We start from the raw sequence: 25,846 nt of genomic DNA, 5'->3' as shown, positions 1-25,846 counted from the left end.
CAAAACAAGCTCCACCATTTCACTGACTGAGGGAATTTGAGATGTTTACTCTCTCTTGGTCTCACTTAAATAGAGCTACCTCCTGAGATGGCCGTGAGGATAAAATAACACATATGCAGTACCTATAACAGTACCTGCTATACCACAAATTCTCAAGAAGTTTCAGCTACAGGTTTATATAGTATGTCACAACTTACACGAGCTCTCACATCCATCATGTCTTTTGATTGGCATGCCAATCCCAATAGAAGAGGAAGCTCTTCAATTCCTAGTTTTCAAACACTAAAATACACTCAAAAAGGAAAAGCAGCTTGCACGAAATCACAGTGGCAGACTTGACCTTTGACCCAGCTTTTCCTTTCAAATGATGTTCATTAAAAGAAGAAGAAGACAAAGACGAAGACGAAGACGAAGACGAAGAAGAAGAAGAAGAAGAAGAAGAAGAAGAAGAAGAATTATTTTTGATTTGGAGAGAATACTACAGATAATCTAGTCCCAAACCCACATTTATCACATAAGGGAACTGAGGAACAGAGAGAGAACGTGATTTGCTTTTAGCACCCCTGGATGCCGGTGACAGAACTCAAACTGGAGCCCAGAGACCTGGCCTCCGAAAACATGCAGGTTTCAGGATTTTTCACCCAGCATTGTGTCCAACTCTGAGGAAGGAATCCTCAAATGGGGGCACTTTATGGTACCATGTGATCTATCCCCACTGTCCTCCCCAACCTCACTTTCTGCTGATATGACTCTCCTCTCTCTTTCCACACAGAAGTCATCCCTCAAACATACTCATTCCCTGACGGACTTGCTTTCTCTCTGTTCATAAAGCTGTTCTGATCCTTTCTGTTTTCTCAATTCAGGCTTCTGTTCAAATGTCCTCCTAAAAGAGGACTTCTCTATCCAAATTACCCTTTTTAGGCTCTAAATAAAAGAGTCTAATCTACCACCATTTAACTTTCTCTTCCCTTACTCTATTTTCTACTTCTCTTTCCCTTACTCTATTTTCTTTATAGCACTTAGATTTCTTTATAGCACTCGTATTATGTATTTATTCACTTATTTAATATTATGTCTCTTCCACTATGATGCATGTCTCATCAGGGACAGTGACGGCATTTGTTGTGTTCACCGCTGTGTTTCCAGTGGAATGGTGCCTGGCACATAGTGTGTGCTCATTGAAAGCATCTGTTGAACATCTGCTATGTTCCAAGCATTAAGGATAGGTTCTGGAAAACAACTGTGAGTCAATAAGACATTCCCCTCTGCCAAAGTATAGTTTCTAGTCTAGTGATGGATATAGACATTGAGTAAATAATCATAGAAGTTTATGGTGAAAGCCTGTAATCAGCAGAGGTGAACTAGTCTTGAGATTCTGGGAAGATTTCCTCGAGGAGGTAACGATCTGTGTACACACTGGATGGATAAGAGGTATAAGTAAGTGAAGAGGGTGAAGGATGAGGGTTCCAACAGGGGGTTCCAACAAAGCATAGATTCATGTGGCAAGAGGGGTAATGGTGAAGGGCAGGTATCAGGGGGATGGGGAAGAGAAGTGGGTAGAAGGCCGACTGTACGAGATTCTTCAGGACATGTTAAGGATTTTGGCTTGTATTCTGTGAGTCACGGGCAAGTCATTGGAGGATTTTAATCACAGAGGTGATACATTCAGTTCTATGTTTTTAAATGATCAGTTTGGTGGTTGTTTGGAGAATGAAGTGGAAGAGAGTAAGGGAGGCATCAGAATGACTGGCAGGAGGCCACAGCAATAGACCTAGAGGGAAGGGGCTCACACTGGGGTGGAGAAGTGGAAGTCGAGAGAATGGATGGAACAAGACCTTAGAGTTGGACTTCACAGGACTGGCCAGAGAGCAGGATTGAGGAAGAGGATGTATCAAGGATAACTCTCAGTACTTTGTTTTTTCCCTTGTAAAATGGATGAAAGTTGGTGACAGAGAGATGGAGAATCCTGGAAAAGGACAAGGTCATGACTGCTATTTTGGACACACCAAATTTGAGACACTCTTGAGGCATCTAAGTTCAGATATAAATTCATAAGAAACACAGATCTGGAGCTCAGGAAAGCTCTGCACTGGAGATTTATCTGGGCAGTTTTAGATGGTCTGCAAGTCTACAGGAGTGTAAGGGGTAGAGGACGGTCTCAGAGAGCCTACTGTGGTGCTTTAAGAAAATCCATTATTTAATGGCCAGGTAGGAAAGGGTAGACTTGAAAGAGCAGGGAGGAGTGGCCAGAAAGGAGTGATAAAACCAGGTAAACTGTGTCCCACTACAGTCAAGGGTGGAGGGTGTTCCATGAAGAAAGGATTGATCAACAAAGCCAAATATGGCAGAGAGGTGAAGGAAGACAGGCACTGAGGGGGGCCTTTGCAGCTGATGACCATGAGGCCACGTGTTGATGTTAGTGAAGGCCATTCAGGGCAAATGATGCAAAACGTGACAAGACTGGAAGAGGCTAATGGGAGAATAATGAGATTTATAATGGAGATACTAACGAAAGACAGATCTTTTGAGAATACTGTGAGATTAGGGGAGAGAAGGAAAATGTTATAGTAGGTCTCTGGATGGTTATTTATTGATTGATTAAAGACTGAAGGGACTCACTTGTGTTTAAATAATGATGGGAAGAAATGTCACTTGAGGACACATTTCAAAGCTAATGCAAAGGAACTGGCCTTGGCAAAGAAACTGGGACCACTCTCCTCTGTTGTAACAGGAGTGAAAGAGGGCAGGAGGGTCAGACACAGGTGGGTTTGTATGTTTAATGAGAAGAAGACAAGGGGCTTCTTATTTTCCAGATTTACTTTGTATGTAAAGTAGGGGGTGGTCATTTGCTAAGAGTCATAGGTGATGGAGGTAGGTTGCAAAAGAGTTGGAGGTTTGAAGACAGTGGACAAAGTTGGAAATATTTGTTGTACCATGTGATATTGTGACTTATATGAGATATATATTCGGCCATTTAGGTGACCAAAATATATTTCTCATATATATTAGGCCATTGTCCACAGCGCCTAGCTCCCACAACACTTGGAATTTCCTAAGGGTCTTTTGTTATATTAATGAAGTGACTTTTGGAAGGCACCTAAGGATGGGAGCTGGTTGCCAATGGAGCCAAGTGATTAGAGGGTTGGAACTTTCATTCCCCCACCTCCCATCTCTGGGAGGTTGAAACAATGGTCACTGATTTAATCAATCGTGCCTACACAATGAAGCCTCCACAAAACCCCAGAAGGACCAGGTTCAAAGAGCTTCCAGGTTGGTGAACATGTGATATGGGGAGATTGGTGAACCTAGAGAGGGCAGGGAAGCTCCGCCTCCTTCCCACATAACATGTCCTTTGTATCTCTTCTATCTGGCTGTTTCTCAGCTATATATCCTTTTATAATAAACGAGTAATTTAGTAAGTAAAATGTTTCTCTGAGTTCTGTGAGCTGCTCTAGCAAATTAATCAATCCTAAGGAGGAAGTCATGGGAAACTGATTTATAGCAGTTGGTCATAAGCACCAGTAACAACTTGGGCTTGCTTGATTAATTAATTAATTAATTTTAAATGTTTGTTATTTGAGAGAGCGAGAGAGAGAGAGAGAGAGAAAACACAGGTGGAGGAGGGACAGAGAGAGAGGGTGACAGAGGATCCAAAGCAGGCTCCGTGCTGATAGCAGACAGCCCTACATGGGGTTCAAATTCACAAGCTGCTCACAAGGCACAAGACCGTGACCTGAGCTGAATTCTGATGTTCAAATGAATGAGCGACCCAGGCGCCCGGACTTGTTTATTTTTTAAGATTATTTATTTATTTATTTTGAGGAGGGGAAGGGACAGAGAGAGAGGTTGAGAGAGAATCCAAAGCAGGCTCCACACTGTCAGTGCAGAGCCCTACAAACTGTGAGATCATGACCTGAGCCAAAATCAGGAGTTGAATGCTTAACCAGCTGAGCCACCCAGGCACCCCACTACCTGGGCTTCTAAGTGGCATCTGAAGTGGGGGATGGAGGGAGGCTTGTAGGACCATGCCCTTAACCTGTGATATCTGATGTTATCTCTGCGTAGATAGTGTCAGAATTGAGTTGAATTCTCAGATACCCCGATCGAACCTAACAGATAGTGTTATAATAAGTTAAACAGACTATTTGGGATGTGGGTCCTTTTGAGGTTAGCAATCATGCCAGTCTGTCCACTAAAGTGACCTTACAGTCTCCGGTACAGGCATATATGCCAAGTAAAACGTTGTCTGTCTTTCCCCACATTAGGATTTTTCTAGATGGGTGGGATGAAAAACTAGAGAGGCAAGGGAGTAAACGATTGTGGCAAATATGCTAGGAGATGTTGAATAAAGAAGGCATTCCTCATTATACTTATTGGTTGAATGGAAGACATTCTCTTTCATTCATTCTTATATGAGTGCTTTTTCACATGAGATTTTAGACTTATCCAGGTCATTCTGGTTCATGTCCAGCCTTTATACTTGACTATAAGCCGCTTTGAAGGAAGGGGCCATAACTAATTCATATCTACCTTGCCAATGTCTCGCTTGGTATTTTTTACACTGCTGATGCCTAATGAATGGCAAATAAATACTTTGTATAAGTTGAAGTGCCTGGCGGACATTTACACAGGGCAATTACCAGCAAGACGTTTATCCATTCTCTAATAATTAAAACAAAATCACCACCACCCTTGATACAGATTTACAGTTTGCTCCTGAAAATAGCACAGACCAAGTTCTGAAAGACAGATGTGGTCATTATTTATTTTTTTTAGTTCTCTTTGCTAAGGAGATGTTATTTCTCCCCCTTCCAGAGAAATAAGAAAAAGAGGAACGAACCAAACAGATCGCTTTAAAATTCTTCATTAGCATCCACACTGAATACATTTCAACGGCAGGAGCCTTAACACAGCTTTCACTGTATCTGATGCACAGAAAACGAAGCCTGCCAATCTTGCAACATGTCTCAAGATGAAGAAGGTCAACATATCAGAAAATAAAATCAGTAGCACAGATTTCAAAGAAATTCATCCCAAGAGTTCTTCTCAATGAATGCAGTGCAAGATTGAAGAATTCAATTACATGAAAAAGAGGCCTTTTTTTAATACCATGCCCAGCTATTAGTTTTTTTGTCATTGCTAACATGAAGGCATATTGTTAGCCATCGGGAAATCTCAACAAATTCATACATTCAGATCACAAGGGATTTGTTTGGTAGATGGATCTGAAATCTGGTCTGCCTCCAACTCCTCGCCCAAGATTTCATTTATGCCCAGGAGCACGTTATTCTTAATCAGACATAGAAAAATCCAGCTCATTGCCACTGAGCTGCTTTATTCCTTTAGAAAAGAATCCCGCTTTTAATTCTGATGGAACATTATAATCAACTTTTTTTATATGGGGCTGACCAATTAAATTTCCTCTGTCTTAGAAAGCAGAGATGGTGAGTGTCATCTAAGTACATTCTGGAAAGCAAGACAGTTTGTATCAAAAGCCTTAAAAATGCATCTTCTCCTTTCTCCTGGTACATCAAATTCTAAGGGTTTGTTCCAAGGAAATAATGTTTTAGACTCTAAAAACTAAAGCTTAATGAACATAAAAATGTTTATTGTAGCATATTGCTCAGTAATCCCTTGTGTTAGACTAACAGCACAAGTCCCTTATATCCTAGTGTGCATGTGCCCTCCTAAGGGGACTTCAATACTCCTCTCATTCAGAGGTGAAGTTTAGTTTTCCACCTCTTGATTTTGGACCAGTCTTGTGGTTTGTCTTGACCAAAAGAATATGGCAGAAGTTAAGTTTTACTTGTTTCAGAGCCTAGATCTCAAGAGATCTTGAATTGTTCTTAGCCGCTGGGCATGCCTCTCTCAGACCTCCAGGTAGGATAGAGCTTCTGGAGGATAGAGGCACCTCAGTGTTTAGCTGACACCATCTGCCAGACATGTGAATGTGGCTTCTTAGACCCTCAGACTCAGCTGACTCTCCACGTAAGCTGAAAGCTACTGCTTACATGAGCCCAGAGTAAGCCAGTGGAACCCACCCAGCAAGCAACCCAGTAGAAGCATGAGAAGTAATAACTAAAGTTTTTAAGCTATTTAAGTTTTAGGATGAAACACTCCACAGGTTAGGTAGCTACACAGCAGTAGATGCCTGATACACGAACAAAATGGGAGCAATCTGAATTTTAAGCAAGAGCAGAATGGTAAAATATGTTATGTCCACACCCTGGAATATAATGCAGACATTACAAGTTCTATTTGCAGAGTTTTTGGTAGCGCACAAGTGTGCTTGTGTTACAATACTTAGTGAAGAGCAGGATGAAACATTTTATATTTAATGAGCTTTCATTAAGTGACAGAGAAAACAAATGGAGAAAAGACACCAAAACACTTCCAAGGCTATTCACGGGGAAATCAACTACGTCTTCTAACTTGTGTTTTCCCCCTACTTTGTTCCTTAGAATTGTACTTCGGCCTCCTCCCTTTATGTAAGCCAACAACCATACATGCTTTTTAAAACATTGCATCCCATTAGAACCTCTGCTAGTGTTTTTACGAATGATTATTGCCTACGCTGATTTGCGCGACTCCCTTCTCTTAATAGCGTTTCTCTCTCTGCACAACAAGGGGATAACACAGGTCTTAAAACGAAAAAAGCCCTCAGGGTTGGGCAGTTATTTCTGGAAAATTTCATCTGGGCAAAGGGTTGAAGCAGGGTCCATAAAGAATATGTTGCAGGTTAGACATATGCCCTTTTAATGATTTTTTCATAGCACTTCCTCATCTTTGATGGTTTAGAGCTCATGTGTTATCTTTCTTGGTTTATTTGTTTGCATATCTCTCCAAGTCCATGAGGGGAGAGTTTTATCTATCTGGTTCTTTCTATATCCTGATCACATAACAGAGCTGGCCAGAGAAGAGCAGTTGAAGCAAACATTTGTTAAATGAATAAACAAGGTAACTGAATGAAGACTAAGCTTCCTATTTCACAAGTTTCTGTCAGATGAAAACAGAGTACAGAGAATCCTAGTCTTGAGGTCCAAAAATCTGTTCTAGAAGCTCTTTAATTTTAAAGAAACCCCTTCACTTCTCTGTGTCTAAGTTCCTTGCTGCAAAGAATGAGTGGTAAACTTTAACTTTCAGAAGGTGACTGAAAGGGGTGCCTGGGTGGCTGGGTCAGTTGGGCAGCTGACTTTGGCCCAGGTCATGATCCCATGCTTCGTGGGTCCGAGTCCTGGGTCGGGCTCTGTGCTGACAGATCAGAGCCTGGAGCTTGCTTCAGATTCTGTGTCTCCCTCTCTCTCTGCCCCTCCTCCACCTGCACTCTCTCTCTCAAAAATAAATAAACATTAAAAAAGTCTTTTTAAAACAAAAGGTAACTGAAAGATTAAGCGAACTTCATGAGACAGCAAGAAATAAATCCTACACAATTTTACACTAACTATAATAGGTGACCCAAAAGCAGGGAATGCATTAACCCTTGACCTTATTACAACCTCAAGACGTATGTATGACTATGTTTCCCACTTTACCAATGAGAAAACTAACGCTTATGGATACTTAGGCAAGAGAGACCAGTTAAGTAGAGGAGGTAGAACTCAATTTTGGTAGAATTTCTTGGTTAGCTCCAAATCACATGTTCATTCTAATATACTAATAATTGCTATTGATAGCTACTGACTGTGAATGCTGCCACAGTGGTACATGAATGTTAAGATTCTTCTATCTTTGCCCTTTTTTGGCAAACTCGGGTTGTCAAGATTGATAACATAGGAAGCTCTAGTCATATTCATGAACTTCTTAGAGCATTCTCCTTGAATCCCTTTCCTTTTATCACCCGGGGTACATTCTAGAAAGAAAAGAAGTGTAGGAACCCACATGGTTTCTCAATCTCTAGGTCCTGCTAATTTAATATGTACTAATTTCTCTAGCTTACACTGTCACTGCCCTGGTCTAAGCCCCTAAAATCTCCCCCTTGGATTTCTTCTGTTTTCTCCTAACTACTCTGTTAGCTTCTTGTCTTATACCTCCCACCTGTCATCTGCGCTGTGTCAATATGTCTATAAATCACATTTATCATGTCACTTACAAGGAAGTTCAAGCTACCTAGAAGAACATACACAACACTCTGAGACCAAGTCCCTTGTCTTCCTTGTCAACCCCACACTACTTATTCCCTGCCTGGTAGTAACTGACTGCTTCCCATTCCTGCGTGGGACTATTCCACTTCCTGGTGTGTTTGCCCAGGATCTTTCTTCTTCCTGGACGTCTATCCATAATTCCTCTGCATCCACCAGGACTCAGCTCAGGTGTCACTAAGCCAGAATGCTCTCCTTAATCCCACTGCTGAATTGGGTGTCTCTTTCCTGTTCTTAGTTCCCTCTACTCGTCTATTTTGTCTACCAGAAGTTGAGCCCTGTGATGGCAAAGGAGTCTTGTCATAGCTATCCAAAGAATGAGAAGGATGACAGGACCTGACACCTTGCAGGATGGGTAGAAGTGTTAAATGACTTACCACAAATGAAGTGCTTAAAATAGTGTATATAGTGGCAGTACTCATGGGAAGCACTCAGTACGTATTTCGTATAGTCTTAGTATCTTTAGAAACCTGTACCTTATCAGGCACCTAGGAGGCACTAAAGTAAATCTTTGCTTACTTTGAGGCACCAGCTTGTCTATACTGTCAATGCTGCTTAATAATTTCATAATTAATTCTTAGCATCTTCACTGTGTGACCTTAATGTAAGAAAAAAAAGTGACATTAAAAAATTATCCCTTTCAATAAAAGGGATCAGGACACTTTGGAGGAATAACTAATTCTACATCTTGGGGAGGTAATATATGAGTCTGAGGCATCTCATAGCGCCAGGAAGTAAGGAAGTGCTAAGACAAAACAAGGAAAAACACACAAAACAATGGGGTATGTCAAAGGCACATAAAAGCCAATGGAAAGACCTTCCATCAGTATCAGTCAAAACCACAACAATTTGAGCAAGAAAATGAATAAAAGAGTATTAGATTTTAACACAAAGTATAAAATAAATACCCATGAGCCCATACAGATATAAATAAGTGATTGAATATATAAATAAATGAGGGAGAATAGATAAATCTCTAGTGCAGAAGAATTTAAAATAACTTCTGTAAATATTTTACCCGCAAAGAGGTGGAGTAAAACTCCACATTCCTTAAGTATGGGCTGGGACTGGTGATTTCCTTTCAAACAGGACAATATGGAAATGGAGTGAACAAGAATGGCTTTGGAGTAGAGAAGCCTGACAAACACCATGTTGGCCAGGTGGCCAAAGTCAACATCAACAGTGATATGTCTTGGTACTAAGTACCTTTGATATGATGTGATGAAAATGGCACTTTCACTTTGTGGTTTTTCTCCCCAGAACTTATAACCTGGGCCTAATCATGAGAAAAACTTCAGACAAAACTTCGTTGAAATACTGAGGGACACTGTAAAATACCTGACCAGTACCGCACAAAACTACCAAGACCATCAAAACCACAGAAAGCTTGAGAAACTCACAGCCAAGAGGAGTCTAAGGATGCCTGAGGATGAAATATATAGTATCCTGGACAGGATCCTGGAACAGAAAAAGGACATGAGGTAGAAACTAAGGAAATCTGAGTAAAGTATGAACTTTGGTTAAAATAATGTATTAAGATTAGTCACTGATTGTGACAAATATACCACACTAATATAAGATGTTAATAATAGGAGAAACTGGGGGTGGGTTACATGGGAACTCTCTATAAAATTTTTGCAATTTTTCTATAAGCATAGAAGTAATCTAAAATAAAAAATTTATTTTTAAAAAAGTGTCCATTACATGCAAGGCTCTCTGGAGGGTGCTTTTCACCCATCAGCTAATTTAACTCTCACAACAGATGAGAATATTGAGTCTCAAAGAAACTAAGAGATTTGCCTAAAGTCACACAGTTAAAAAACCTCATAACCAGGATTCAAATCTGGGACCAATGACCTCCAAACCTTGTGATCGTTTGATGACACTTTATTGTGACTCTAGGGCAAGAAGTGTTCTCCCTGAGGAATTTAAGTGGCAGGAGAAGGCAGGGGATGTCATTATGTAAGATGGGGATGGGTGGTGTAAGCCTTAGCCTATCACAGGTATTCAAGTACTTTGTATTTCTTTCCACAATGCTTGTACTTCTAGGTTTCTTGACTAACAAATGTTCTGATTTCAATGCTATTATTGAGAAATGACTATTTAATTTCTTAAACAACTTCTTCATGCACTCTAAGAAATAAGTTTTGCAATAATATTTCATTTTTCATTTTCCACCCTGCTTTTACTTAAGAGAAAGCTTTTGCTGTGTTTTTGGCTTGGTAACTTTTGCTTAGGGGAAGGACTTTTGATGTGCCAGAGTCCTCCTGAGACCCAGCAGGGCTGTTAAAATTGTTTGATTTTGCATTGCATTGTTAAGAAATAAAAGAAGGAAAAATGGAAGAAAGGGGTGGGGGGAGATTTACATCAATATCCAACTTCATTTATACTCTTTCCATTGAAACATCAATCAATTTTTTAAAGATTTTAAAAATGAAACTTTGGAAAAGAAACCAGTTTTTAATCAGTTTTGATTATTCTTCCCTGGTGGATTCATACTGTTTTATCATCATTTCCCCCCACCCCTCTTACATTTTCTGGGATTCTGGCATGAGTTGTACCACATGGGGTGAAATGAATAAAAGTACCATCTATACATACATGCAACCCAAGATTTTCTCCCGGTGTATATTTATTGAATCAATATATGATTGTGTGTGTGTGTGTGTGTGTGTGTGTGTGTGTCTGTCTGTGTGTGTAGAAAGAAAGAATAGCAACATCCAATTTACCACCTTGAGTCCAATCAATGGCCTAATGTTCAAGCACAAGGGAAGGGAACTCCTGCAGATGCCCATCTCACCATCACTGGCCTCGCCCCAGAGTCCCTGCCATTCTAAATACCTACCCACTGGCCCTCTTGCATTTCAAATCATCAGTCTTCACACTCTCCCCACTCATCCATCCCTGTCCTCTCTGTTCTTGTAATTGCACCAATGTCTCCATGGTTATCCAGGTGGGAATCTTTAGGGTGGTCTTGGATCCTTCCTCTTGGCACATTCCATTTCTCTATTCTATTGCCAACTCCAGCTGATTTTATCTGTGCGTTTTCTCAAAGTCCTCTCTCCTCTCCCCCCCATTCTCACTGCTTCCACCATATCCACGTGTTCATTACTTCTCACCTGGGCCTTTCCAACGATCTCCTAATTGGTTTCCTCACTTCCAGCCTCTCGCATCCATAATCTGTCTTCCATTCGTTCACTGGTTTAATTTCCCTAAAGTGCAGCTCTAATCCTGTAACCCCACTGCTAAAAAAGTTAAATGGCTCCCCACTGCCTCCAGGATAAATGCCAAAATCCTTAGCTTGGCATTCAAGGCCCTTCCCCATCTGGCCCTAGACAACCTTTCCAGACTTATCTCCTATTACTGCTCTATGTGAATTTCCTGTTCCAGCCAAATTGATCTGCTCATTACTGCATGCATGTGTTGTCTCTGATTATGGGCTTCTCTCAAGCTTAAGCTATTTCTGCTGTTTGGAGAGACTTGTTCACTCCTCTTTGCTTACTGGTAAAGGTTATGTCCCACCTAACGCACAGGTTATGCCTGGCCACCGAACCCCACCTAATTGTCTATACCATTAACATAGCCTTTTATCTTTACCATTTCAGTATGTAATCTATGTTTCCACCTCAAGTATGAACCTCTCAACAACAGTAATGGTGATTAGAGCATACAATTTTAATGAATTAGTTATAAGTCAGCCTTTATGGGGGGAAAAAAAGTATGAGGGCGTGAACTATGAAGAAAATCTGGCAGCTGTTCTCACAATGCATTCAGCATCATTCTTTCTTTCTGATGAGCGAGGGTCTGCATCAACCAGGTCCTTCTCTTTCGTTACACCCTTAAGGTTGAGCTTCCTTCAAGGAAGCTCTACAGTTTCTTTAGTAAATGACTTCACCTATCCAAATCTCCCAGATGTGCTAAGAGAAGCCTGAGTTCCAGTGATGGATACTAAGTTGTCTCAAAGTTGGAGGGCCTTCACTTTCTTTCTTACCTCCTTCCCTCTGCTGACATCCCACTACCCTCCCCCCCCCACACACTCCTGAATCTGATTCCAGTGAACTTCTAACATAGTAATTCAAAAATATAGTGAGCCTAAGAATAAATGAAGAATTTTTAAGTATGTAGGTATCTGTCTTCTACCCGCATAGGTTTGGATTCTGTAGGTCTGAACTCTGTCCCAAGAACACATATGTTTAGCAAACTCCCTGGGTAATTCCAATGATAGTCTGAGGACCACACTTTGAAAATCACTACTTTGAAGAATTTTTTAACGTTTATTTATTTTTGAGAGACAGAGAGAGAGAGACAGAGTGTAAGCCAGGAAGGGGCAGAGAGAGGGGGAGACACAGAATCTGAAGCAGGCTCCAGGCCCTGAGCTGTCCGCACAGAGCCTGATGCAGGACTCGAACCCACAAACTGTGAGATCATGACCTGAGCCGAAGTCAGATGCTTAACTGACTGAGCTACCCAGGCACCCCTGAAAATCACTACTTTGAATAAAAATTAAAAAAAATAAATAAATTAAATTAAAACTTGAAACATGAAAAAAAAAAAAAAAGAAAATCACTACTTTGCAGTATGGTTCTACATTCCTGCTCATCTTATATCCTTTGGGTCACTTGGGACTACTTTCTATTTCTGAAACTTTTCCTGATTATTCCATTCATGCACCTTGGCTCCACTTCTGCTTCAGCAGCAATGACTTTCCTTTTATTACATCTCCCCAAATCCTACCAATCCATAAGAATGCATGCCTCATAAGGGTGGGACTTTTATTTATGTTGGTCATTGTTGTAACTTCAGCACCTAGAACAGTGCCTGCCACATAGGAGATGCTAAAACAATCTTTGTTGAACAAAGGCATGAATCTGTCAAGAGGGAACTCAAATGTCATTGCTTCACTGGCACAGTCTCTAATCACAACCAAAAGAAATAGCTGCATCTTCTTAACCTTAGCACCTTCTCCCTTGTACTTTGGCTCATGGGTTGGCTAAAATTTTTCTATAAAATTTTATAAAATTTCAGGTAAATATTTTAGTCTTTACACTGTTGCAGCCACTCAGTTCTGTTGTGACATTGCAAAAGCAGCCAAAACCAAGTTGTAATTAAATGGGTATGGTTGTATTTCTATAAAACATTTTTTCTTCAAAAGATAGGCAGGTTCAAAAGATAGGCTGGACTTGGCCCATAGACTGTACTTTGCTGACCCTAGCTCTATTCATTCATGTACCAAATTTCTCCCTTAGGCTAGATTCCTAAATTATAAATTATTTGAGACAGGGACAGAATGTTATCAGGAAATAAATGTGTGTGTGCATGTGCATGTCTGTGTGCATGAATGTTTATATATGTATATGTGCATTATGTAGATATATATGCAACACACACACACACACACACATCAGTTTTCTCATCACTGAAACCTGATAAGATATTGTAGTTGAAGTGCCCAACATAGTGCCTACCCTGTAACACGTGCTCCATAAGTCTTACTTTCCCACCTTTTTTCCCTTAAAACAGCACTGCCATCCTCATATAAGGCATTCAGCAGCATGTTTATCATGGGCCTCCAAGAGCAAAGGGCCATGTCTCAGACTCAGTGAAGCTTGGAGGTGAACAAGAAACCACTCTGGGTAAGGACTCAGAAATACGTGATGTAGTCCCACCTCCACTCACTCTTTCCCCTGGCACATTAACTTCTTCTTTCGTGGAGACAAAAATTTCATGCCCTTTTCATCCTCCTCACGCCTCCCAGGTTCCTTGCTCATACCCTCACTCTCTTGGCTGATGACCTCACTGCCGGTAGAAGCCACCTTGCATTCTATCACCTTCCCACATCCATGCTCTAAAACTGCCCTCAACTCCCGGTACCCATGCTTCTCGCCTTTCCTCCTGCTCCCCCAGAAGGTGTCCCCACACCTATCAGAGGCACACCCCACCAGTCACAAAGGACTTTAGTCTTTTACACATCACCTCTTCCTTTGGCATCATCAGTCACCTACCAAATGTGCTCTCACATCTCACACTTAAAAGCAAAACCAAATATAAGCTCTCCTGACTCCCTTATCTACCTTCCATATATCACTTCATGTCTCTTCAACTTTTACTGCCAAATTTCTCAACAAACTGTCTAGTACTTTCATAGTCTCATTCCATTGCTCTTTTGGTTTTTCAGAAAATAAAATTAAAAAGAACAGAAATGTAAATAGACATATTCATCTACAAAAGCTTCATAATTCACAAATGATATCTTGCTGTTTTTTTAATGTTTATTTATTTCTGAGAAAGAGAGAGAGTGCAAGTGGGCGAGAAGCAGAGAGAGAGGAAGACACAGAATTAGAAGCAGGCTCCAGGCCCTGAGCTGTCAGCACAGAGCCCGATGCAGGGCTCGAACTCGTGAACTGTGAGATCATGACCTGAGCTGAAGTTGGACACTTGACTGAGTCACTCAGGCCCCCCTGGTGGTTTTTTTTTTTTTTTTTTTTTTCAGATTTAGAGTTGCAAAAAAGCCCTACAGACACAAAATAGAACATTTCCTGTTCACATTTTCAGTTGATTCCCAGTTGGTTTCCATCCTCCCCACTGCCACTGACGCCCTCTATGTTGCCAAATTCAAGGGAGACTTCTCTGTCCTCATTTTACCTGGCAGTGGGATTCCAGACCTCACCACTGCCTCCTTGAATTGCTCTCCTCCCTTGGCTTACAGTTTCATTCCTCCTGGCTTTCCTTCTTGCTCACTGGTCTCTCCTTCTCAGTCTTCTTGACTGGCTCCTCCTCTTCCTCTCCCGAATCTTGGGCTCTTTTTATCTTCTATAGCTACCTGTTCTCCCCTAGTGAGCTCACTGTGGCTTTAAACACCATCTGAATGCTAGTAATTCCCAAATTTATATTTCTAGCATAGACCAGTATCTTGAGCTCTAGACATCACTACGTTTTCTACTAGGGATCTAAAATTTAATATGTCTCTGGTGAATCTCTTCATAACTGCCCAAGCCAGTTTCTCTCTCACTCTGCCTCAACTCAGCAAATGACACCTTCTTGCTTACGCAAAACCCCTTGGAGTCATCCTTGATTTCTCCCTTTTTCCATAGTCTCTGTGACCCAATCTAATCCATTAGCAAACTCTATTGGTCGAAATTCCCAATTCCATCTCTACTTCAACTCCAGTAAGCAGCCTAGTCCCATTGATTGTAACAACCTTCGGACATAGCCTCTTTCTCTTGCACCATTAGTCTCCTGCTCTACTAGGTTATGACCACGGCCCAACAAACACGCTCTTGTCTCCTCTCTTAAAAGCAAAACAAAAACCATCTCTCACTGGGATGATTGCAACAGTTCCTAACTGGTTTCCTGCTTCTACTTTACCTTCTTACAACCTATGTTTCACACAAGGGCCACATGCCCATGAAATAAATATAAATCTGATTGTCTCCTTCCAAACTGGAAATCTGTCCCCTTGCTCACCATTGCTAAATAAAAACAAAAGCCAAAACAAAATGAAAATATGCTTCTGCCTACCCCCCGGGCCCCCAAGAAATGCCACTCTTCTGACTCATGATGTTGCATCCACAAGGATATTTCTTGCTGCTGATTAAACCTGACAAGCCCTTTCCCACCTCTGGGTCTTTGTGTTTACTGTTTCCTCCACCTGAAATGCTCTTCATCAGCTCTTTCCATGGCTTCCTCATTCTATCCTATAGGTCTCAGCTTAATTATCCCTTCTTCAGAGAGACCTCCTATGACCACTTCAGCTAAAATAATATTATCAGTGCTCAACTGTCCTATTTGTTATCACTCTGTTTATATCCTTCATAGACATTATCACAACAAGATACACCTTGTTCGTTAATTACCTTTCTTTTTCTGGTTTATGGCCTATCATCCACTGAGGAATAGAAGTTCCATGAAGTCAGGACCTTGTCATGTTCACTGCATATTCCTGAAACTTCTTTTTTTTAAAGTGTTTATTTATTTTCAGGGGTGGGGGCAGAGAGAGAGGCAGAGAGAGAGGCATAGAGAGAATGCCCAGTTGGCTCCCAGCTGTCAGTGCAGAGCCTGACATGGGGCTTGATCCCAAGAACTGTAAGATCATCACCTGAGCCAAAATCAAGGTCAGACGCTGAACTGACTGAGCCACCCAGGCACCCCATCCTGAAACTTAACCAATGCCTAACACATAGTAGCAGCTCAATAAATATTTTTTAAATGAACACATTTACATGAACAAGACATTTTTACCTGCACATCTCCACCCAACTGTTAGGACTATCTCCCCTCTCTTTCTCCACTTGACAAAGCTATCTTTATCACCCCAAATCTAGTTTAAACAGTATCTCTGTTGCTACTCCCCTGGGATTGGTCACTCCTTCCTCTGTGCCATTATGCTGTTTGTTCCTACCTCTACCACAGCACTAGCAATAATTACAGTCGCTGCTGTTTATTGAGCATCTACTCTATACCAGGTGTAGTGCTAAGTGTTTTAAAAATATTGTCTAACTTGGGGCACCTGGGTGGCTCAGTCGGTTGAGCACCCAACTTTGGCTCAGGTCACGATCTCCCAGCTTGTGGGTTTGAGCCCCGCATCGGGCTCTGTGCTGAGAGCTCGGAGCTTGGAGCCTGCTTTGGATTCTGTGTCTCCCTCTCTCTCTGCCCCTAACCCACTCTCATCCTGTCTCTGTCTCTCTCAAAAATAAATAAACATTAAAACAATTAAAAAACAATATTGTCTAACTCAGCCCACCCAATCACACTAGGGATGGGAATCATGTCCTCCATTGCAGAGATGAGAAAACAGAGTCTCAGGGAATTTATGCTACTTGCCCAAGATCACAAAATAAGGAGGAACCAGAGATTCAAACCCATCTGTTCAATTCTAGAGGTCGTACTCTTCAGCACTGAACCCTATCTTGCAACTTATTGCACTGTAATGTCTTACATATCTGTCTCTCCCAACCTCCCTAAGGGACGGGAATTTCATACGGCTCTGAACATCCCCAGGACACAGCAGTCCACTAGGCACAGAATTGGTGCTTAAGAAATATTTGTGGGGAAAACAAGTCTGTCATTCATAAGTATATCTGAACACTTTGTGAACCTATGAATAAGTATTAGCAGCCAGAAAGAAAAAGAGCAAGAAAAAGAAAGTGAGTTGGATGGCTCCAAGAAGTAGGTACACACAATAGCTAACTAGGCTAAGTGTGCGGTGTCCCAGACTCGATGTTTTTCACACCAAACACAATACCAAGGTCACTGCCAAAGAAGACAGACATTATGTAATTAGGGAATGCAGTGCCAGCAATTACTCCAGAAGCTATTTGAAACTGAAACATGCCGGTGTTTGCTCATGTCCCTGTTCACACAAACAAAAGGCCTACATCTTGGAAACTGTTTTGCTTTGTTTGCTTGTAACAGCTCAAGTCACCCTTCACTTGGCAGCCAGTGGCACAATCTTGCTGGAGGCATTGCCTGGACCCCAGTTTTTCCTGTGGACTGTTGCAAGCAAATAAGAAGATAAATGAGATGCCTGGTTTATGCCTGGGGCATGGTGTTAGGCCGAGTTGTGAGACAATGGAGCCTACAGGGTCCTGCCTCCTGGGGCATCACCCGTTTCCATGGATTGTGGAAATGGAGGCTTACTGGGGAGACTGTCTGGGAACACCTGCAAAGACAGGACAAACTGGGGAAGGCATCTCCCATTTCTGTCCAAGCTTCTTACACTTTCTCATTTGTTCCTGACAGCAAATAGGTATTTCCGTTTTTCAGATGAGAAAATGAAAACTCAAAGGCATACACAACTTGTTAAGATGATGCCACCAGTGGCTGAGCTCAAATGTCAGCACTGGTTTGTCTATCAACCCTATGCTCGTCTCTCCATCATGTTATTAATTAATCACCCAATTTTCTCCTCCCGTATTGGTGCCCTTGCTATTCTACAACCCTTCCATAGCCCCTGCCCTAAATTTTCATACTTGCTTTTATTCTTTCCTGACTGGCTCTTCCCTCGGATTCTGTATGTTCCACCCACTGCTACCATCAAGTTCTAGCAGAAATGTCACTTTCTCAGTGAGGGCTTTCCCAGCCTCCACTGTCACCCCCTCTCTTCTTTCTACCTTTCTACCTTTTCTATCAAACTTATGACATCCACCTAATAGAGATGGGAACTTGATTTTGTTGCTGTTGTTGCTTGCTGTCTTTTTCCCCAAACCAGAATGTAAACTCCATGGAATCAGTGAATTTATCTATTGTTCACTGATGTATATCTTAGCACTAAGAACAGCATCTGGAACATACCTAGTGTTCAGTAAGTAGCCACTGAATAAAGGAATAATTTTAAATCACAAACACTTTAAATATAAGCTGACCAAGTACATTCAGTATGAAGTTAATGCTTCTGGGGAGGGGAAGTTACTAAAACAACAACAACAACAACAACAACAACAACAAAGTCAGATTGGTTAAGACGGCAGAGCAGCATGGAGACCCTGAGCTCATCTCATCCCCGAAATGCAGCCAGATCAGCACCAAACCATTTTGAACACTAGGAAATTGATCTGAGGATTCACACAACGTTTTGCTTAACTTGAGCCACAGAATTTGGCAGGTACACGGTGTGGAGAGGTGAACTGGGGGAGAGAAAAGCTGCAGAGGGCAGGGAGCTGTTTTTGCAGTAAGAGGACAGAGAAAAGGAAAGGAGGAGAGTATGGCACATCGGGGTCTTGCAAGAAAAGCACTCCCCTGAAAGTACCTGGAGAGAAAGAGAAAGAATGAAAACACATGCAGGGGACTGAAAAAGAAATCTGTTCCCCAAAATCATTCATAGGAAGCAAGGGTAGAGTTTCATTACCACGAGGATTCTATAAACAGTGAAAAGCAGAGTCTAAAGTTTTGGAGCTCAGTGCCTGGCAGTGCTCTGGTGAGGAAGGAAGCAGGGTAAATCCTCAGAAGAGGCAGTGCGTTCTGAGGGGTCTGTGGGCCATATGGGGAGAATCAGTTCCCTGCTTGGAGTGCATTTGGTAGAGTCTCTGTGGCCTCCTGACAGGTAAAGTTCCCAGTGGACCCCGGAGAGCAGCCACATTTGCTGGTATTGGGACGAAGACACCAGAGTGCGGTGAAACCTGGTGCTGGATATGTGTTGTAATTTGCCATAATCTCTGGACCTCTGCTGCTGCACTATCACTCAAATGTTTTCTGGGGCAAGCCGGCACCCAGACATTGCTCAGGGAGACCTTCCCCCAAAGAGTCTGCATGGGTCCAAGCCGCAGGGGTCTCTGAAGGGTGGGGTTTTGAAACACAACCCCATTTGAGATAAAAATCTGGAGGGAGGTGACACCTGGCAGGCTGACATCTTGGACACAGACAGGGTAAAGGGGCGGGGGAATGGATGGAGGCCTGAGACACAGGAGGAGTACTTGACTGTGGGTCCGTGAGAGCACAAAGCTCCTGTGCCACAGACTAGGGAGCTGGGTGAAGCTATTTCCCTCATATGCATGCACTCGCATGTGCACCAGACTGATCCATTCCAGTAAACTAAGCAGTGCCATCGAGTGGAGAACAGAGCCATTACACCAAGTCCCACCCAACTGCACCCTCTAAGCACATCCCCTAGAAGACCATCACAAGTCACTCCTCCTGCTTACTGTATGGACTATAGAAGGCTTGATAGTTTCAGTTCTAGGGGAAACTGGATGTAACTTCATTCAGGTTTCATTCTGTTTGCTGGTTCATTTATTTGTTTGTTTTCTTTGCTTCTGTTTTTGCTTAAATTTTCTTCCTTCCTTTCTTTCTTTTCTTTCTTTCTCTTTCTTTTCTTCCTCATTCTTGGATACAGAAAAACTTTATTTTTATTTTTCTGTATTGTTTTACTTTTTTATTTAAAAATTTTATTCTATTTCATTTTCTTTATTTCATTTTATTCTATTTTATTATACTTTTTTTAATTTTTAAATTTTTTCTTACCTTTAAAAAAAATTCTTTCCTTTTTTTCTTTATTCTATCAAGCTTCTTTAAACAAGCAGGCCAAAAACACACCTAGGATCTAGCTTCCTTTATTTGATTTATTGTTTTGTTTTTACTTTTTTAATTTTTAGTTTTTACTTTATTATTTTGTTTCTTCCTTCAAAATAAGAAAACAAAAGCATTAATCCCCTAAAAAAGAAGAGGAAGTAATGACAGTTGGGGGTTTAATCAACACAGATATAAGCAAGATGTCTGAACTAGAATATAGAACCACAATGATAAGAATACTTTGAAAAAGTATGGGGTTTCATACTGGGGTTGAAAAAAGCATAGAAACCCTTTCTGCAGAGATAAAAGAAATAAAATCTAGTCAGGACAAAATTAAAAATGTTATAACTGAGATACAATCTTGAAAGGATGCCATGACAGCAAGGATGGATGAAGCAGAGCAGAGACTCAGTGATTTAGAAGATAAAGTTATGGAGAATAATGAAGCAGAAGAAAAGAGGGAAACAAAGCAAAAGATCATGATACAAGACTTAGAGAACTCAGTGACTTATTAAAAATGAATAACATCTGAATCACTGAAGTCCCAGAAGATGCAGAGAAAGAAAAGAGAGCAGAAGACTTATGTGAGCAAATTAGAGCAGAAAACTTTCCTAATCTGGGGAAGGATGCAGACATCAAAATCCAAGAAGCACAGAGCACTCTCATTAGATTCAACAAAAACAAACCATCACCAAGGCATATCATAGTCAAATGGACAAAATACACAGACAAGGAAAGAATTATGAAAGCAGAAAGGGAAAAAAGTCCTTCATCTATAACAGAAGACAGATCAGGTTTGCAGCAGACCTATCCACAGAAATCTGGCAGGCCAGAAAAGAGTGGCAGGATATAGTCACTGTGCTGTATCAGAAAAATATGTAGCCAAGAATTATTTACCCATCAAGGCTGTCATTCAAAATAGGATAAAGAGTTTCCCAGAAAAACAAAAACTAAAGGAGTTCCTGACCACTAAACCAGCCTTGCAAGAAATTTTAAGGGGGACGCTTTGAGTGGAAGAAAGAAAAAACGAAACAAAAAAGACCAAAAGCAACAAAGACTAGAAGGATCAAAGAACATCACCAGAAACACCAACTCAAGAGGCAACACAATGGCACTACATTCATATCTTTCAGTACTTACTCTAAATGTCAACAGACTAAACATTCCAATCAAAAGACACAGGGTATCAGAATGGATAAGATAACAAGCCCATCTATATGCTTCTTACAAGAGACTCATTTTAGACCTAAAGACACCTGCATATTGAAAGTAAGGGGATGGAGAACCATCTATCTTGCTAATGGTCATCAAAAGAAAGCTGGAGTATCCATAATTATATCAGACAAACCAGATTTAAAATTTTTTTTTAACGTTTATTTATTTTTGAGACATAGAGAGACAGAGCATGAACGGGGGAGGGGCAGAGAGAGAGGGAGACACAGAATCGGAAGCAGGCTCCAGGCTCCGAGCCATCAGCCCAGAGCCCGACGCGGGGCTCGAACTCACGGACTGTGAGATCGTGACCTGAGCTGAAGTCGGAGGCTTAACCGACTGAGCCACCCAGGCGCCCCCAGACAAACCAGATTTTAAAATAAAGCCTGTAACAAGAGATGAAGAAGGGTATTATATTATAATTAAAGGGTCTATCCACTAAGTAGATCCAATAATTGTAAATATTTATGCCCCCACAGTGAAAGCACCCCAATATATAAATCAATTAATCACAAACATAAAGAAACTCATTGATAATAATAACATAATAATAGGGGACTTCAACACCCCCACTTACAACAATGGACAGATCATCTAATCAGAAAATCAACAAGGAAACAATGGCTCTGAATGACACACTGAGCCAGGTGGACTGAACAGATATATTCAGAACATTTCATCCTACAGCAGCAGAATGCACATTCTTCTCGAGTGCATGTGGACCATTTTCCAGAATAGATCACGTACTGGGTCACAAATCAGCCCTCAACAAGTACAAAAAGATCAACTTCATACCTTGCTTATTTTCAGACCACAACACTATGAAACTCAAAATCAACCATAAGAAAAAATTTGGAAAAACCATGAATACTTGTAGATTAAAGAACATCCTACTAAATAATGAATGGATTAACCAAAACAAAGAGGTAATTAAAAAGCACACAGCAGCCAATGAAAATGAAAACATGACAACCCAAAACTTCTGGGATGCAGGAAAGGCAGTCATAAGAGGGAAGTACACAGCAATCCAGGCCTTCCAAAAGAAGGAAGAAGGGTCTCAAATACACAATCTAACCTTACACCTAAAAGATCTGGAAAAAGAACAGCAAATAAAGCCCAAAACCATCAGAAGAAGGGAAATAATAAAGATTAGAGCAGAAATCAATGATATCAAAACAAAAACAACAACAACAACAACAACAAAACAGATCAATGAAGCCAGGAGCTGGTTCTTTGAGAGAATTAACAAAATTGATAAACCCCTAGCCAGACTGATCAAAAAGAAAGAGGAAAGGACCCAAATAAATAAAACCACGAATGAAAGAGGAGAGATCACAACCAACACCACGGAGATACAAACAGTAACATGAGAATATTATGAGCAACTGTATGCCAACAAACTGGGTAATCTGGAAGAAATGGACAAATTCCTAGAAACATATAAACTACCAAAACTGAAACAGGAGGAAACAGAAAATTTGAACAGGCCCATAACTAGTAAAGAAATTGAATCAGTAATGAAAAATCTCCCAACAAACAAGAGTCCAGAGTTGGATGGCTTTCCAGGGGAATACTACCAAACATTTAAAGAAGAGTTAACACCTATTCTTTTGAAGCTGTTCCAAAAAATAACATGGAAGTAAAACTTCCAAACTCATTCTGTGAGGCCACCATTACCTTGATTAAAAACCAGACAAAGACCCCACTAAAAAGGAGAACTACAGACAAATTTCCCTGATGAACATGGATGCAAAAATTCTCAACAAGATACTAGCAAAATGGATCCAACAATACATTAAAAGAATTATTCACTATGATCAAGTGGGATTTATTCCTAAGGATGCAGGTCTGGTTCAATATCTACAAATCAATCGCTGTGATACATCACATTAATAAAAAAAAGGATAAGAACCACAGGATCCTCTCAGTAGATGCTGAAAAAGCATTTGACAAAATACAGCATCATTTCTTGATAAAAACCCTTAAGAAAGTAGGGATAGAAGGAATATACCTCAAGATCATAAAGGCCATATATGAAAGACACACCGCTAATATCATCCTCAATGGGGAAAATCTGACAGCACTCCCCCTAAGGTCAGGAACACGACAAGGATGTCCACTCTCACCACTGTTATTCAATATAGTGTTGGAAGTCCTACTTCAGCAATTAGACAACACAAATAAATAAAAGGTATCCATATTGGCGAGGAGGAAGTCAAACTTTCACTCTTCACAGATGTCATGATACTCTCCCAAACACTCCACCCAAACCCAAAACACTCCACCAAAAGCTGCTAGAATCCATGAATTCAGCAAAGTCACAGGATAGAAAATCAATGCACAGAAATCAGTTGCATTTCTATACACCAATAATGAAGCAGCAGAAAGAGAATCAAGGAAGCGATCACATTTACAATTACACTAAAACCCATAAAATACCTAGGGATAAAACTTACCAAAGAGGTGAAAAATCTATACTCTGAAAACTATAGAATGCTTATGAAGGAAACTGAAGAAGATACACAAAAAAATGGAAAAACATTCCATACTCATGGATTGTAAGTACAAATATTGTTAAAATGTCGATACTATACAAATCAATGTACATATTCAATGTAATCCCTGTCAAAAGAACACCAGCATTCTTCACAGAGCTAGAACAAACAATCCTAAAATTTGTATGGAACCAGAAAAGACCCTGAATAGCCAAAGCAATCTTGAAAAAGAAAACCAAAGCTGGAGGCATCACAATCCCGGACTTGAAGATGTATTACAAAGTTGTAATCATCAAGACAGTATGATACTTGCACAAAAGCAGACACTTACATTAATAAAACAGAATAGAGAACCCAGAAATAGACCCACAAATATATGGCCAACTAATCTTTGATAAACAGGAAAGAATATTCAATGGAAAAAAGACAGTCTCTTCAGCAAATGGTGTTGGGAAAACTGGACAGAGACTTGCAGAAGAATGAACCTGGACCACATTCTTACACCATACAAAAAAATAAACTCAAAATGGATGAAGGAGACCTAAACATAAGACAGGAAGCCATCAAAATCCTAGAGGAGACAACAGGCAACAACTTCTTTGACCTTGGCTGCAGCAACTTCTTACTTGACATGTCTCCAGAGGCAAGGGAAACAAAGGCAAAATAAACTATTAGGACCTCATTAAGATAAAAAGTTTCTGCACAGTTAAGGAAACAATCAGCAAAACTAAAAGGCAACTGACAGAATGGGAGAAGATATTTGCAAGTGACATAACAGATAAATAGTTAGTATCCGAAATCTATGTAAGGAACTTATCAAACTCAACACCCAAAAACCAAAGAATCCAATGAAGAAATGGGCAAAAGACATGAACAGACACTTTCCCAAAGAAGACATCCAGATGGCTAAGAGACACATCAAAAAATGCTCAACATCACTCATCATCGGGGAAATACAAATCAAAACCATACTACCTCACACCTGTCAGAATGGCTAAAATGAACAACTCAGGCAACAACAGATGTTGGCGAGGATGCAGAGAAAGGGAACCCTCTTGCACTGTTGGTGGGAATGCAAACTAGTACAGCCACTCTGGAAAACAGTATGAGGTTCCTCAAAAAATTAAAAATAGAACAACCCTACGACCCAGTAATTGCACTACTGGATATTTATCCAAAGGATACAGGAGTGCTGATTCAAACAGGCACTGCACCTCAATGCTTATAGCAGCACTATCAACAATAGCCAAAGTATAGAAAGAGCCCAAATGTCCATCTACAGATGAATGGATAAAGATGTAGTGTGTGTGTGTGTGTGTGTGTGTGTGTGTGTGTGTGTGTGTGTGTGCGCGCGATGGAATATTACTCAGCAATCAAAAAGAATGGAATCTTGTCATTTGCAACAACATGGATGGAGCTAGAGTGTATTATGCTAAGTGAAATAAGTCAGAGAAAGACAGGTGTCATATATACTTCACTCACACATGTAATTTAAGATACAAAACAGATGAACATAAGGGAAGGTAAGCAAAAATAACATAAAAACAGAAAGGAAGACAAACCATAAGAGACCCTTAAATACAGAGAACAAACTGAGGGTTGCTATTGGGGTGATGGGTTGGGGGAAGGGCTAAATGGGTGAAGGGCATTAAGGAGGACACTTGTTGGGATGAGCACTGGATATTATATGTAAGTGATGAATTACTAAATTCTATTCCTGAAATGATTATTACAATATATATTAACTAACTTGGATTTAAATTTTTAAAAATCCAAAAATAAAAAAAAATAAAACACATACACAGGTAACAACAATAACAAAAATGTCAGCTCAAAGATCTGGCAATAAGGAATAGTATAGAGAAGGGGTATGGTAGATCTAGACTGTGCTTGAATGCCAGCCTATCCCCATTGATTCTGTCACCCTAGACAAAGAACCTTATCTACTTGTGTTTTAGTTTGTTCCTTTGTAAAGCAGGTATGATAACAGTATCTTTC

General features: G+C 40.6%; 1 protein-coding gene across 18 annotated transcripts in view; it reads right to left on the bottom strand.

Annotated features, from left to right (window-relative positions):
- Positions 1–25,846, bottom strand: part of DAB1 (DAB adaptor protein 1) — a 1,127,727-nt gene that overhangs the window by 469,392 nt on the left and 632,489 nt on the right. Inside the window, exon 5 of one of the 18 annotated variants that reach the window (XM_019449125.2) lies at positions 9,539–9,596. The exons of the other annotated variants lie outside the window; for them this stretch is intronic. The gene's annotated coding sequence lies outside the window, so the exon portion shown is untranslated. The remainder of the gene's footprint in view (positions 1–9,538; positions 9,597–25,846) is intronic. 18 annotated transcript variants of the gene reach the window in all.

This window comes from Panthera pardus, unplaced genomic scaffold (genome assembly GCF_024362965.1).
Source record: "Panthera pardus isolate Hobbes unplaced genomic scaffold, ASM2436296v1 HiC_scaffold_11, whole genome shotgun sequence".
In the NCBI taxonomy this organism is placed as follows: Eukaryota; Metazoa; Chordata; class Mammalia; order Carnivora; family Felidae; genus Panthera; species Panthera pardus.
This window is presented reverse-complemented; position numbering and strand designations above follow the sequence as displayed.